Source organism: Labrus mixtus, chromosome 24 (assembly GCF_963584025.1).
Source record: "Labrus mixtus chromosome 24, fLabMix1.1, whole genome shotgun sequence".
NCBI classification, from domain to species: Eukaryota; Metazoa; Chordata; class Actinopteri; order Labriformes; family Labridae; genus Labrus; species Labrus mixtus.
The window spans coordinates 10,443,618-10,456,117 of NC_083635.1; the positions used below are offsets into that span (position 1 = coordinate 10,443,618).

The following is a 12,500-nucleotide window of genomic DNA, read 5'->3' on the forward strand; positions in this document are numbered from 1 at the left end:
AAGTGCAGAATGAACCTAAAGCTCAGACTTCAGCGCTCAGGGACATGCCGGTTCTGAGAGACCGTTATGATGAACTCTGTGACTTTGTTTGTTTCAGACGGCCTCGTTGTCACAAAGCAAGAAGAATTTGTCGTCTGATAAACTGACGTGCTGGTGTGAAAGAATCGGTGTCATCAGTTAGTCAGACAGCGAGACGGGGAAGAGAGGCGGGGGGGGAGTGGGGGGGGGGGTCTGTGTCCTACACATTGTCCACACACACACACACACACACACACACACACACACACACACAGGCTGATGGCTCCCTAAAAGACTGACAGATTTCTGTTGGCCCTCAGCCAGCAGACAAACACACACACTAACACACACACATTTACATAGGAGCTGCACCCTACACAGCATGGGAACTTCGGGGCTGCTGGTTTGGATGAATGGCGGACGGAGGCGGAGGGCAGATTGTCCGACTATTAGTGTCAAAGATTGGATTCAAAATCATGTCCCCCGCCAGCCGAAGGAGAAAGAAATACTCACATCAGTTATTTTTAATTGAGAAAGAGTGAAGTGTTCTCTGCAGAGCTGCAGCTCATGGAAACACCCTCTTTCACCCACACATCAGGAAATATCTCACACAGATCGGAGCAGCAGACAATATGAACCAGAAATCAATTCTCCTCTCACACTGACACTGATGACAGCTCGTGTGGGAGAGCGTCAGGAAGTGAACTCCTTTATGTCCTTGATGAGGAGCTGAAGGTCGGACTGAAACGATCCTCTGTCCAGAAACAAGACATCACACAGATCACGATGCATTCAGGGACTCCTGGTTAACTTATAAATAGAAAATAAGTTACAGCAAGAACATCTGTTACAGGTATTCTCAAACGAGTTTCAAACTAAAAATCATTTTAAGAACTGAATCTTTGAAGGTGTCAGACACTTCCTGGTTTCGTCGTGTCCTCACCCCTCCCATGAGCAGAGGTGGGGGCTGTATATGCATCAGCTCGCCTATATTAAGGTCAATAGAGCCTCCCGGTCAGTCATAGCAAACACAGAGGAGACTCGAGGAGACTCGGCTCTAAATCAATTTACTTAAAAAACCTGAGGTCGGGGGGGTTAAGTAAGAGGTGACGGGAGAGGGGGGTTACATATCTGATTTAATACGCATCAGAGCAGGGGGGAGGCGAGGGAGGAGGGGAGGGAGAGCGGATATTAAAGGTCTGAGGTCGTCCAGCATGTGTTTAGTGAGACTGAAGCAGACGAGTCACAGCTGAGACGAGTCAGAAACAAACAAACCGTGAAGCATTTAGACGAGCTGCACAGGTACAGCAGGCCGCCAGGTACACGCTGGGGGGGGGGGGCTTTATCATGTTCCAACTGCACATCCCAGGAACATGGAGCATTATTATCTCACATCACATTCTGACTCTGGTCTCTGTTTTGATCTGTTTTATCTTCTCAAAAACGTAAAGTTTGGGGGTCAAATGGACAAAAAACAACATAACAGACTGAGAAACAGCAGACACAGGTATTCTGGGAAATGTAGGAAACAACACATCATCTCCATTAATGCACTAAAATAACACATGAAGATATCAAACAGTCCTTTGTGGGTGTTTTTAATGTGTGTGCAGCGTTCAGGTGCACGTCCTCGTCTCGTGTGTCTCTGTCTGCCTCTCTGACGTACGCGCACATAAACCCTAATCAGTCTGATTTCCAGTGTTCCCACAGCGCCCACAGATACGAACACAGGAACGTCTGTGGAAGTCATCAGGATCAGGTGGCACGACGGGGGAAAAGATTTCTCACGCAAGCGTTTTAAAAGGTATTCTATATCGGGGGAGATTATTTCCATCTGGCCGCAGCGCTACAAGTGATATCATCATTTTTTAACAGTTATGATTTCACTTCCGTGTTTTATTTTCATTTCATTTCACTCGTTTCATCGCTGTTCACTCGAGCTGGAGGCCACACTGATCCTGGCTGCGATCGGGCTGCAGGTGGTCACAAGCTTCTTCCAACAGAGGAAGAAAAAAATGAGGATGTTATTCAAGCTTTACCACTCAGTCCACAGAAAACAGACAAATATGTCCTGATATACACCAGACAGGAACTCAAAGGACAGCTGCTTTAACACTTTATTTAAACTTCCACTAAAGAATTATTAGAAATGCTCAAATGTAAATATTTTAAAATGCTAATTTTCTACAATCAGACAATTCTATAATGAATTTATCGGATGCTTTTATCCAAAGAGGTGAACATCCACCTTGAATAAATCAGCTGATTTGAACTAATCACACATGTGTGGATTATTTATATATTTAACCTCATGTTAATCATATATACATCTATCTAGTAAAAAGTTACAGTGTTATATTCCAGCAGAGAAATGTTAAAGTTCAAGTTTAAGTACATTTTAAGAAAGTGATGCAGTTACACAGTTTGTCCACTAGAGGGTACTGTTTCCTCCAAATGTCTGCACAGTTGCACAGAGCCAGAGGAAGCCAAATAATAAGATTAACTCAAAAAACTAAAAATAAATGTGACAGTTAAAAATGTGAATGTGTTTGTTTCTGTAAATGAGTGGAATATAATTAATTATAAAAAATATAAATCTGACGGTTTAAACCGTCAGAAAACGAAAAACTTTGTGCAGGCTCGTGACTTTAAGTTAAAAAAAAAATTCACATATTAATAAAGAAATCATTTAAATCAAGAGAGGGAGATCGACTTCTGAGGTGGATTCTGCAAAGAGCTGCAGGAGTCTGTGTTTAGAGCCGTGCACGGTCAAGCTCTCTGTCTGTAAAGAACTTTACTGAACAGCCTGCAGTACACTCAAGCTGCCAGCAGGGGTCAGTGTTTCATTAGAAATTAACTCTGTGAGAGCGGAGTCTTCTGTTCATACTTTAAAAAGCTAAGAAACATTTTTTACGTGTATTTATTCAAGTTAAACACAAACTGTTTTCATGTTCAAACACTTTTTATAAAACTGATCCTGCTCAGCTCTGATTTTAATAGTTAACACTATTATTATTTTATTGTTCTTCATTTTCTGTTTGACTTTAGCTTTGGCTGTTTTCACGTTTCCATTCTAATAAATAAAAATAACAACACATTTTATTTGTAAGAAACTTTACATTTGAAGGAAATCTCAAAGAGCTGCGATCGGAACAAAATAATAAAAACAACAAATAAAGTCAAACAGGCCGAGTTAAAAACCAGATACAGATCATCACTCCTCTCATCTGATCAGAAGACAATCCTGACGTTTCTGATTTCTAGATTTTAAATATGTTCCTTCAGTGCAGAACAGGACGTGCTGAGGTAAAGGTTAATGTCACCTTGTTGTGTTTTAATGATACAAGGTTAATAATCTTCTGATCATGAGTGTTCACATCATTCAGCATCACGTGGATGTTTTTACACTCAGCTTATCGGACTTTTATCTTTTCAATTTGTCTCTTTTTTTTTGATGTTCTGCACCTCTGCCCTCAGCTGAATCTTATTTATTTTATTTCAGGGACGGAGTGATCTCTCATTAACATGGCAGACACCTTCAGTAAATTAAAACAGAGTCACTCTCACATGTTGTAAAATGTTAAAATGTCATTCTGCATTAAAAGTGAAGGATCTGAACTCACAACAAATATTAGATTTATTTTTTAAAAACGGGGTAAAAAGCATTTAATTTATCGCACAAAATCAGAAGAAGGAGCTGATCCTGCACTGAAATATATCTTTGAATAATTCTCATTTTATTTACATGATGATGTCACAAAGTGATCTGCAGGTGTGTGACTCTAACATCACTTTAAAATCCTATACAGGCTGCAGGTAAGAGAGAGAGAGGTGCATTCAAGCAGAAATCACTTCAATCCTGATCAATAATTTGACTTTTTGGAGTTCTGTTTTTGGGGGATCTGATTATTGATCACAGGCTGAGAGGAGGCTGAATAGACTGAAAGACAAACGTTATTTTAACACCTCAGCGGGGAGGAGGGGAGGAGGGCAGAGAGAGAGAGAGAGAGAGAGAGAGAGAGGTAAAGAAGTGAAGGGGGTGGGAGCATGAAGAGTCTCGCGCTCCGCAGCATCCCGGTGTAAAAAGTTCCCGTTAGTTCCCGTTAGTTCACGTGCTAAAATCTCCGGTCAGCGCTGTTTGAACTCCACTCCGCGATGCGTTCAAAGACACACGGTGAACTTTCCGTCTCTCATTGCGAGGACTAACTTTTTTCCCCACTTCACGCGCTCAGCTCCGCGCGCCGTCCTGTAGATGGGATTTCACGTTAGGAGCGGATTTGTGCAGCTCGGGGGGGTTCCTGGTTCCTGTTTTCACCGCTGAGAGAAAAAAAACTAAGTTTGACTTGAAGAAGAGAGAAGAAGTGTTTTTATTTAAAAAAAAAAGAAGAAAAAAAAGGAAAGAGCGAGTGTGAGGAGGAGGAGGAGGAGGAGAGCTGCCCGGACACATCTCATCCCGGGACCAGAGGAGGGACAGAGGGGGTGAGTGTGAGACCGACAGAGAGCCATGTGCTCACCGGAGAACAGCGGGGCTCTAACGGCTCAGAACACTGAATGATCTGTCTCCATGACGGCCTTTTACTCTCTCTCTCTCTCTCTCTCTCCCTCTCTTCTTTAAATCTTCTTTCATACTCAAACTTTCATCTGTATTTTTATGTGACTTCACGAGCATCACTTCATCTCTCTCTGGATCTTTTCGTGGGTGCACACCGTGTTTCGGGGCCTTTTGAATGCGTGAATCGAGTTTATTATTTGATCGATTATTTCAGATTATTTGAGCTGAAGCTGGAATTCCAGGAATTTGCAACCTGATATTTAAAATGCTCTGAGTAAAGAAGTCTGCACAGGGACGGACTGTAAAGACGTTTTTAAATTCAGAGGCCGTGTTCTGCTGATTTTCAACCTTCACTTTTATATCGTGAAGGCATCTGAAGGCGTTATTAAAACAGTTTAAATTAACGATGATAAAGTTTCAGTGGAATCTCTCTCTGTGCACACATCTTTAAATAAACTGCTCGTTGAGGATGTTCTGCAGCCAAAGGCCTCACAGATTTAAATCAAACTGTTTACTAAATCATTAAAGCAGTCAGATATATATTTAGATTATAAAACAGGACAAATATAGGAGTGTAAACACTAAAAAGCTGCAGGCTCTCTGGCCTCAGTGGATGTTTTTTTTTTTTTTTAGCTCTGAATGGCCGGTTGCATTCATTTGCATCAGAAAAAAACTTTTAGTGCATTAGCTATTGTGCAGGATGAAGAGTTCCAGCAGTCAGGGAGCCGGAGGAGGGGCTGCAGAGATGAGAAGAAATAATGGGGCCCTTCACATTATTCACCATGACATGGGGGCTTCCCAAACCTGTGATGGGGATGTCACTTTCATCCTGCCCCGAGCCCGAGCGCCTTCCCTCGCTGCTGTCATTTCACACGTCCCCCTCCCCTCCCCCCCCCTCACCACGGCCCTCACCACTGATTGCTGCTCTGATTCTGGGTTGAATGACTGCAAAAACGCCGGGAAATGAAGGGAAGAAAAGAGGGTAAGGGGAGAGAGGAGTCGGGGCGTGCAGGGAGAGGAACATGTGAATGTGAAGTGAGTAAAAAAAAGTCCCCGCTGTGAGGACTCAAAAGTCTCTTATTCCACAAAACAACAAGTCCACACCAATTACACCGCATGGCCCCAGGGCCGTTGTTCCTGTGGGTTTAGTGGAGAAAAGAAGCGTCCGAGGTTTAACACAAGCTGTGTGTGGGGGGGGGGGGGAACGTCCCACAGAAAGCTGCTCACACATCCATGACATGTGGGTAGAAGAGGGCTGACGACTGGTGACTTTACAGTTTGTTTCAGCTTCTCTTAACTCTGTTTTTAAGATTTAAATAACTGCACACGACATCTCCCTTCATTTGAAATAATACTCATATTATTTAAATATTTGTAATATTTAAATGAATATTTAAAGTCCAGATGGAAAGTGTTGACCACAGCCAGTCATTTAATGTTGAGAATATCCACAAAGAAAAACACAAATATTCTGATATATATATATATTTTTTAAACTTAAACCAGTCGATGGTTTAAAGACGATAATTTTTTAACAACCACTCCATGATTTCAGCAGCACGACAAACCCGGAGAGAGACGGACTAACGGAGCTCCTTTTAAACTCTGAGAATATTGTTTGATTTATTTATTTTTTTATCTTGAACCAAATCAGCTCGTGCAATCATTTGAATTGTTAATGAAGTCTGCAGCTTTCTTCTGTAAACCTGCAGTGAAGCTGTGTGGATGAATAATCCTCCGTGGAGAAGTTCTTCAAATCATTCTGCAGTAAATGTTTTTTTGGAGGGAGCTGCTGGAACATGAAGATTTTTTTGATTTTTAACTGAATTTATCAAAATGTAACAACTGAAGAATGTGTCTTTAATTTCAAACCAGTGATGAGATAGTGAGAGGAATGTGAGCTGCAGCTTCAGAGAGAGAGTATCACTATTCCACACCGTGCTGCAGGAGTGTGTCGGGGTTCCTGTGTGTGTGTGTGTGTGTGTGTGTGTGTGTGTGGATTACAGCCTTTATGGTTTAATGTGTTGAAGTGGATTACACTGTTTGCTTTTCTCACTGACCCCGCTAATCACCACAAACACGACCACGAGTCAAAACCAGCGCCACATTATTTATACTGCAATGTACAGCCGACACACACACACACACACACACACACACACACACACACACACACACACACACACACACACACACACACACACACACACACACACACACACACACACACACACACACACACACGGAGCTCTACAAACATTGACTCTGTGAGAAACTTCCTGCGACAGAGGAAAGCATCTCTCGGGCAGCAGCAATTACTCATGATGAAAACGAGCTGTGTTTAATGCAACGCCATCACACACTCAGAGACATCAGAAATCAAAGGTCCGGGGCCCGCTGGGGGCCTGTAGTTCCTCCTCTTTGCTGTGTACCCCGAGCTCTCGGGGGAGTGGGCTTTGATGGGTGTGTTAATTAACTCCTGAAGGGACGGACAGAGCGCCATGATCTCGCCTGACAGTGCCGAGTCGAGCAGGGGAGTCCGTGTGTGTGTGTGTGTGTGTGTCAGTGTGTGTGTGATTTTCAAGGGCGGATATGAAGGATGCCCCGCGCTGTGCGGAGAGACGCCCGCCGTGACATTTTGACACGTGCAGAAAAGGAATGATCCCAGATGAGTGGAGGACGCATCATGTTATCACAGAGCGCTGATCAGTGCGTGTGAAAGCTCTGCTGCGTTCAGAGGCTGACGTGTTGATGAAGAGCCTCTTCCTCGTCTGACGGGCGCTTAGAGAGAAGCTCTGAGGCGCTGCCAAACTGCAGCAGCATCAGACGAGCCACAAATGAAAACATGTTTCACCCCACATGCCGGGGCCATGTGGGATTCTTTAGTCCCTCCGCAGCCCGGTCCTCAATCAGACCTCTGGGTCAGGAAGAATCCGGCCGGCCTCCTGAGCCCCCCTGGAGGCCCCCGTGATTCTCCCTTCCTCTCTCCAGGAGGGGGGCAGACTTCATCCTGAGGCCCCTGCAGGTCTGTGACACAGAGAGAGCGTCTGGGCCTCTGCAGGTTTTAAACTGAGTCAGTGTTTGTTAGTGAAGCGTTCAGGTGACAGTAGAGTCCAAACCTCAGAGAACAAACACACTCGTCTCTGCAGACGGAGAGACGCACTCTCACTTAAACTACTGAAGACAAACGGATAGAGGGCCGTCACACAGACCAGAACATTAAAATGAAGAAGTAGAACTTATGATAGCTGAAGGAACAAATGCTCCAAAAATGTCCTGAAGTTAAAATAAAAAAAATCCTGCTTGTAGAAGCTGAACAGTCGAAATCTGTTGAATTATTAGTCATGATTCATTCAGTCTGTAATCTGAGGATTTATAGAAATGTAAGATCTTTATTATCGGAGCACGATGCATTCACACACAGATCAGCTTTAGGTTAAATATCATTTGCACGACGTCACACAAGAGAGCAGAACACGCGTGAACACCAGGCGTCGGACAAACAGGCCTTCTTTCTGTACATACATGAGAAGGCAATGTTTAAATGTCCCCGTAAGGAACAGATTGAACTGTGTTCACGTCATCGTGTCCACACCTGCAGGCGCACTCGGAGCGCACACACACACACACACACAAAGTTCAACAGGGAGGGGGTTTACCTGCACGCTTCATTAATGTCATGATGATGTGGAGCAGATATCAGGTATGAACACTCGTGCAATCATGGAGGGTGAAAGGTCAAGTAGGAGACAGTTAGAGGATGAAGAATTGAAAAATGACTGGATGCAGCCGGCCAATAGGAGGAGGTCAGAATGCACACCACACACACACATGAAGCTGAACATGTTTGAAAAGTTCCCACCACTAAAGAGGAGGACGTGATCTTATTAGGTGAAGTCAGGGGAGGTTTGGAGTATGAATCAGGAGCATGTGTGAGAGGGGGAGAGAGAGAGAGAGAGAGAGAGAGAGAGAGAGAGGGGGGTGTAGGTCTCTGCTCAGGATGTTTCTGGCAGCATGTAGACTTTGCTTCCAGATATAAGCGTTAAGTTCTTCTGGGGTTAAATCTGGAATCAGGTGTGATCGTATCTGAGAGTGTTTGAATACGAGTTAAGAAGACGGACTTACCGTAGGTGTTGATAAATTAAAGGCTCCGTCCAGGAAGTGTGGAGGAAGTGAGCTGTCCAAACTGAGGCTGTAAAACAGCGAGCGGCCGGGCTGAGGTGGGAACATTTGGCGGCGGGTCAGGGATCAAAGCGGCTCCGGTCAAACCTCGGCGGTCAGTGTGGACTTCACGCCGTCAGGAGGCGGAGCTGTGGAGACAAACACATGGCAGGAATTCAAACTTTGCCGTGTAACGTCTGAGTAGGAAAGATGTTCATGTGATGAGAAACAGGTTTCATTCATGTGAGGTGACCGGATATTAGAGGTAGAAACTCTCTGATCTGTTCCTGTGACTTTTTGTGTCAGAAGAGACGGGAAATGTTGGGGGGAGAGAGAGTGAGGGGACGGCGTGCAGCAAAGGGCCGAGGTCGGATCTGACCCCACGGCCTCTCCGACGAGGACTAACAGCCTCCGTACAAGGGGCGTGCTGCATAACTGCTAGACTCCCGGCACCCTGCAGTGTTTAACTTTTTAATCACACTGAGGTTTAAGGTTAAAATTTATGTCACAAAAACTCACAAAATGTTTTCAAGAAGGGACATCTTCAAACTCATCGTTTTGTAGGGTGCAAATAAAATACAGATAAAAAATGTGACATTTGAGCAGCTGGAGAAAAAAAGACTGAAAAGTCCCGTGTAGAACAAACAGATTTATGAGCACGCTGATGCACGTCAGGTCAAAGAACAATGCAACGACGACTCGGAGGACAGAAAAAATGAAGCGGCGGTCGTTCTGCATTCTGAAAATTCTCACAGGAAGCATTAAGCTCCCTTCGGGCGATGCTCCTGCAAACTAAAAGAAAAATGGAGGTCAGGCAGTGCTGTGGGGTGAAGAAGCCGAGCCTGCAGCGGGGCCTCCACATCTGTTTGCTGTTGTGTTGAGCAGGAGGAGATCAGCAGCAGGATATTGAACATCCAGCGGGCTGAAAAACAAACCTCATCACTCGCTCTGGTTCCCTTCAGCTTCTGTCCTCAGCTTAAGGACAAATGGTTAAACTATGGTGTTAGGCCTCGGGGGGATAATGTTCCTCCTTCTTTAGTTTCCAGCTCTCTTGAAGTTAAGAGGAACAAGTGTGTGAAGTCGGTATAAATTCAAATGTCACGGTTAGCCTCTATTTGTTCATTCGCTGCTCGCACAATAAACAACCCCCCCTTCTGTCGAGGCTGTATTCTATTTAAGACTCGCCACCGAGCGACCTGGGCTTCTTTTACGGGATAGCTATTATTCAAAGGAGAATAGGTGTAGGGCCCGACCATAAATTCCAGCAAGTGGCCCTTGGAAAGGGGGAGCGGCGGCGAGGAATTGACTGCGTGCTCTGTGATTTTACTCTGCTACGCCGTGACCTTTTGAGCGGAGACACACTCATTTGTTTGGTTGACAAGAGCTGCTCTAATAACTCAGGAGGACAGCGGCTGCTGGTAATATCCAGTGACGAGCCAAACTGTGCTCTCGTGGGCCCGACTGCACCTCGAAAGGCAGAGAGGCATTTGTTTTCCAGACGCAGGAAGTACCCTCTTACTGCTGCGGGACGTTTGATTCCTCTGTGGGACTAATCTGAATGTCTCTGAGTGTGGCTTCATTTCCTGAGTGTCGCAGGTATCATTAGGGACGACTTACTCTGTGAACTTCAGGGTGAACTCCACTTTTCTGCACAAACAGCCTCAGAGCAGCTCCTGCAAACCGGAAAAAAAAAAAAAGCCCAGTGTGATTTATGTAGTTCAAGTTAAAAGTCCTGATGATGCTGCAGGAGAAAAAAAAACGTCTTCATGTTCAAACGCATGTGAAAGCACAGAGGAGGTCATGAAACGTCAGCATGATTTTAGTAACTATGATACCTGTTGTGATGTCACAGCAACAGTTAGAAGTCCTAGACACCTTCTTATTTTGAGGTATTTCTCGTCTCTAATGACCAACAGATGCAGGATGCCCCTGACGTATCGATGCAAACTTTCCTCTCCTATGTAACTCGTGGAATAGTTTTCATACCATCTGTAATCATGAGACGCTTCTTTAAACAAACAGCGAGTGTTTGCGTCCCTGACAGAGGAGTGAGAGTGTCTTCAGGAGAAGGAAATAATAAACTGACTCAACAATAGATCTCAACATAATAAGTTGGAGGGGGAAACAGGGGGGGTTTCTGTGGAGTTGTTTCTGCCTTTAAATCACTTTATTGTCAGGATCCATTCTACTCAAATGAACCATTGTTTGTCCTTTCAGAGCGAGCTCACAGTCAACAGTGGGAGGCGGTTAATTACACGGCTAACTGAGCTGTTGACATGCTAACGTGGTTGTTAGCTGCTCCTGCTCAGTTAGTGTGTCATCATCACATTCATCTGCTCTTCTTCTACTTTCAGCCTCGTTTAAAGAGCAACTTTGATTATGTGTGAAAACTAGCATCCTGCTAAAAGTTCATGTTGCACGCCCGTCTGTAGCTCATGCTAACACCAACGCTAACTTAAAAAGTTTTACTGGAGATAAAAATAAACTTCCAGGTACATTTCTGGATTCATCCGGAATAGCATTCCGCGTTTAAAAGGCTACTTTACGCAGAGCTTCATGCTAAAAAAGCTGCTAGCCATTAGCGCATCGGCATCAGCAGGAAGCAGCTGCAGGAAAATATTAAAATGACGACATAATACGCGACAGTCTGCTCATTAATACGTTAGCCTGCTAGGTTAGCTACATGCTACAACAAACAGGAAAACAGCTACAACAACTTCTCAAATTATACTCTGAAGGCGACTGGCAGCCTAAAAGGTATTTGTGTTTGAGAAGCAGCAGTGCCGGGGCGGTGATGGCCTAGTGGTTAGGTCGCGCCCCATTTACGGAGGCTGTAGTCCTCCAAGTGTGCGGCCCGGGTTCAAGTCCAGCCTGCCATTTCCCTCTCTCCTGATTTTTGAAAACATTTAAAATAACATCTGAAATATTTGAATGAAGTCACCTCGTCTTCTCGCTGTAAACAACAGGGCAATTGAGCCTTCCGGAGAGGGGCGGGGCCAGCGTGTTTTACAGTAATTCAAGTCATCTTTAAGTCTGCGGTGTGAACACCAATCAGAGCGCTGTTAATGTGTGAACAGCAAATGTTCAGGCTGACTAATAATGATTTAAGAGGACAGATCAGACGACTGCAAGCGTGAAAGACGGCCATTATGTTCCTCATATATCACCTTCACTAAAGGAGCTTCTGTGTGTGTGTGTGTGTGTGTGTGTGTGTGTGTGTGTGGGGGGGGGGTGAGGGACTTCCCATGAGGGAGTTTCACTCCTGGCCTCTCACACCTGTTGCACTGATTCATCTGCAGTAATAAAGCCAGCAGACCGAGCTGTCAGTCAAACCAGGTCACTGACCTGCAGCTCCATCAGAGTGTGTGACGTCACGTCAACACCACGATGTGTGTGTTGCTGTTATTGACGCCGTCCTGTAACCCAGAGGTCAAAGGTCAGATTCCTGGAGCTGACAAAGCGTCTGTCAGCAGCTGTTTACACCTTAAGATAATAATGAAAATACACAACAACACGTTTCTTCTCATTTTAAATGTGATGAGCATCTGAGACAAGCTTTGTAACACACGTGTGGGAGTTTATCACCTCTAATTCTCATTCTTTTATTGACCTGATTTATGATTTTTCAATCAACGATCAGAAAACTGTGTGTTTTTCTTTAGCTCACTAACAGTTATAATCTCCCAGGTTTGATATGAAATAACAGATTCATCAGAGGAGAAGTGAAAGAAGGTCAGGACTGTACGCTGTGCTCCATCCGTCAGTTTTC

The 12,500-nt window shown here is 44.5% G+C and overlaps 1 protein-coding gene across 1 annotated transcript in view; it reads right to left on the reverse strand.

Moving 5' to 3' along the window:
• LOC132959360 (pro-opiomelanocortin-like) overlaps positions 1-12,500 on the reverse strand; it is a 343,108-nt gene that overhangs the window by 263,272 nt on the left and 67,336 nt on the right. The window lies entirely within an intron of this gene.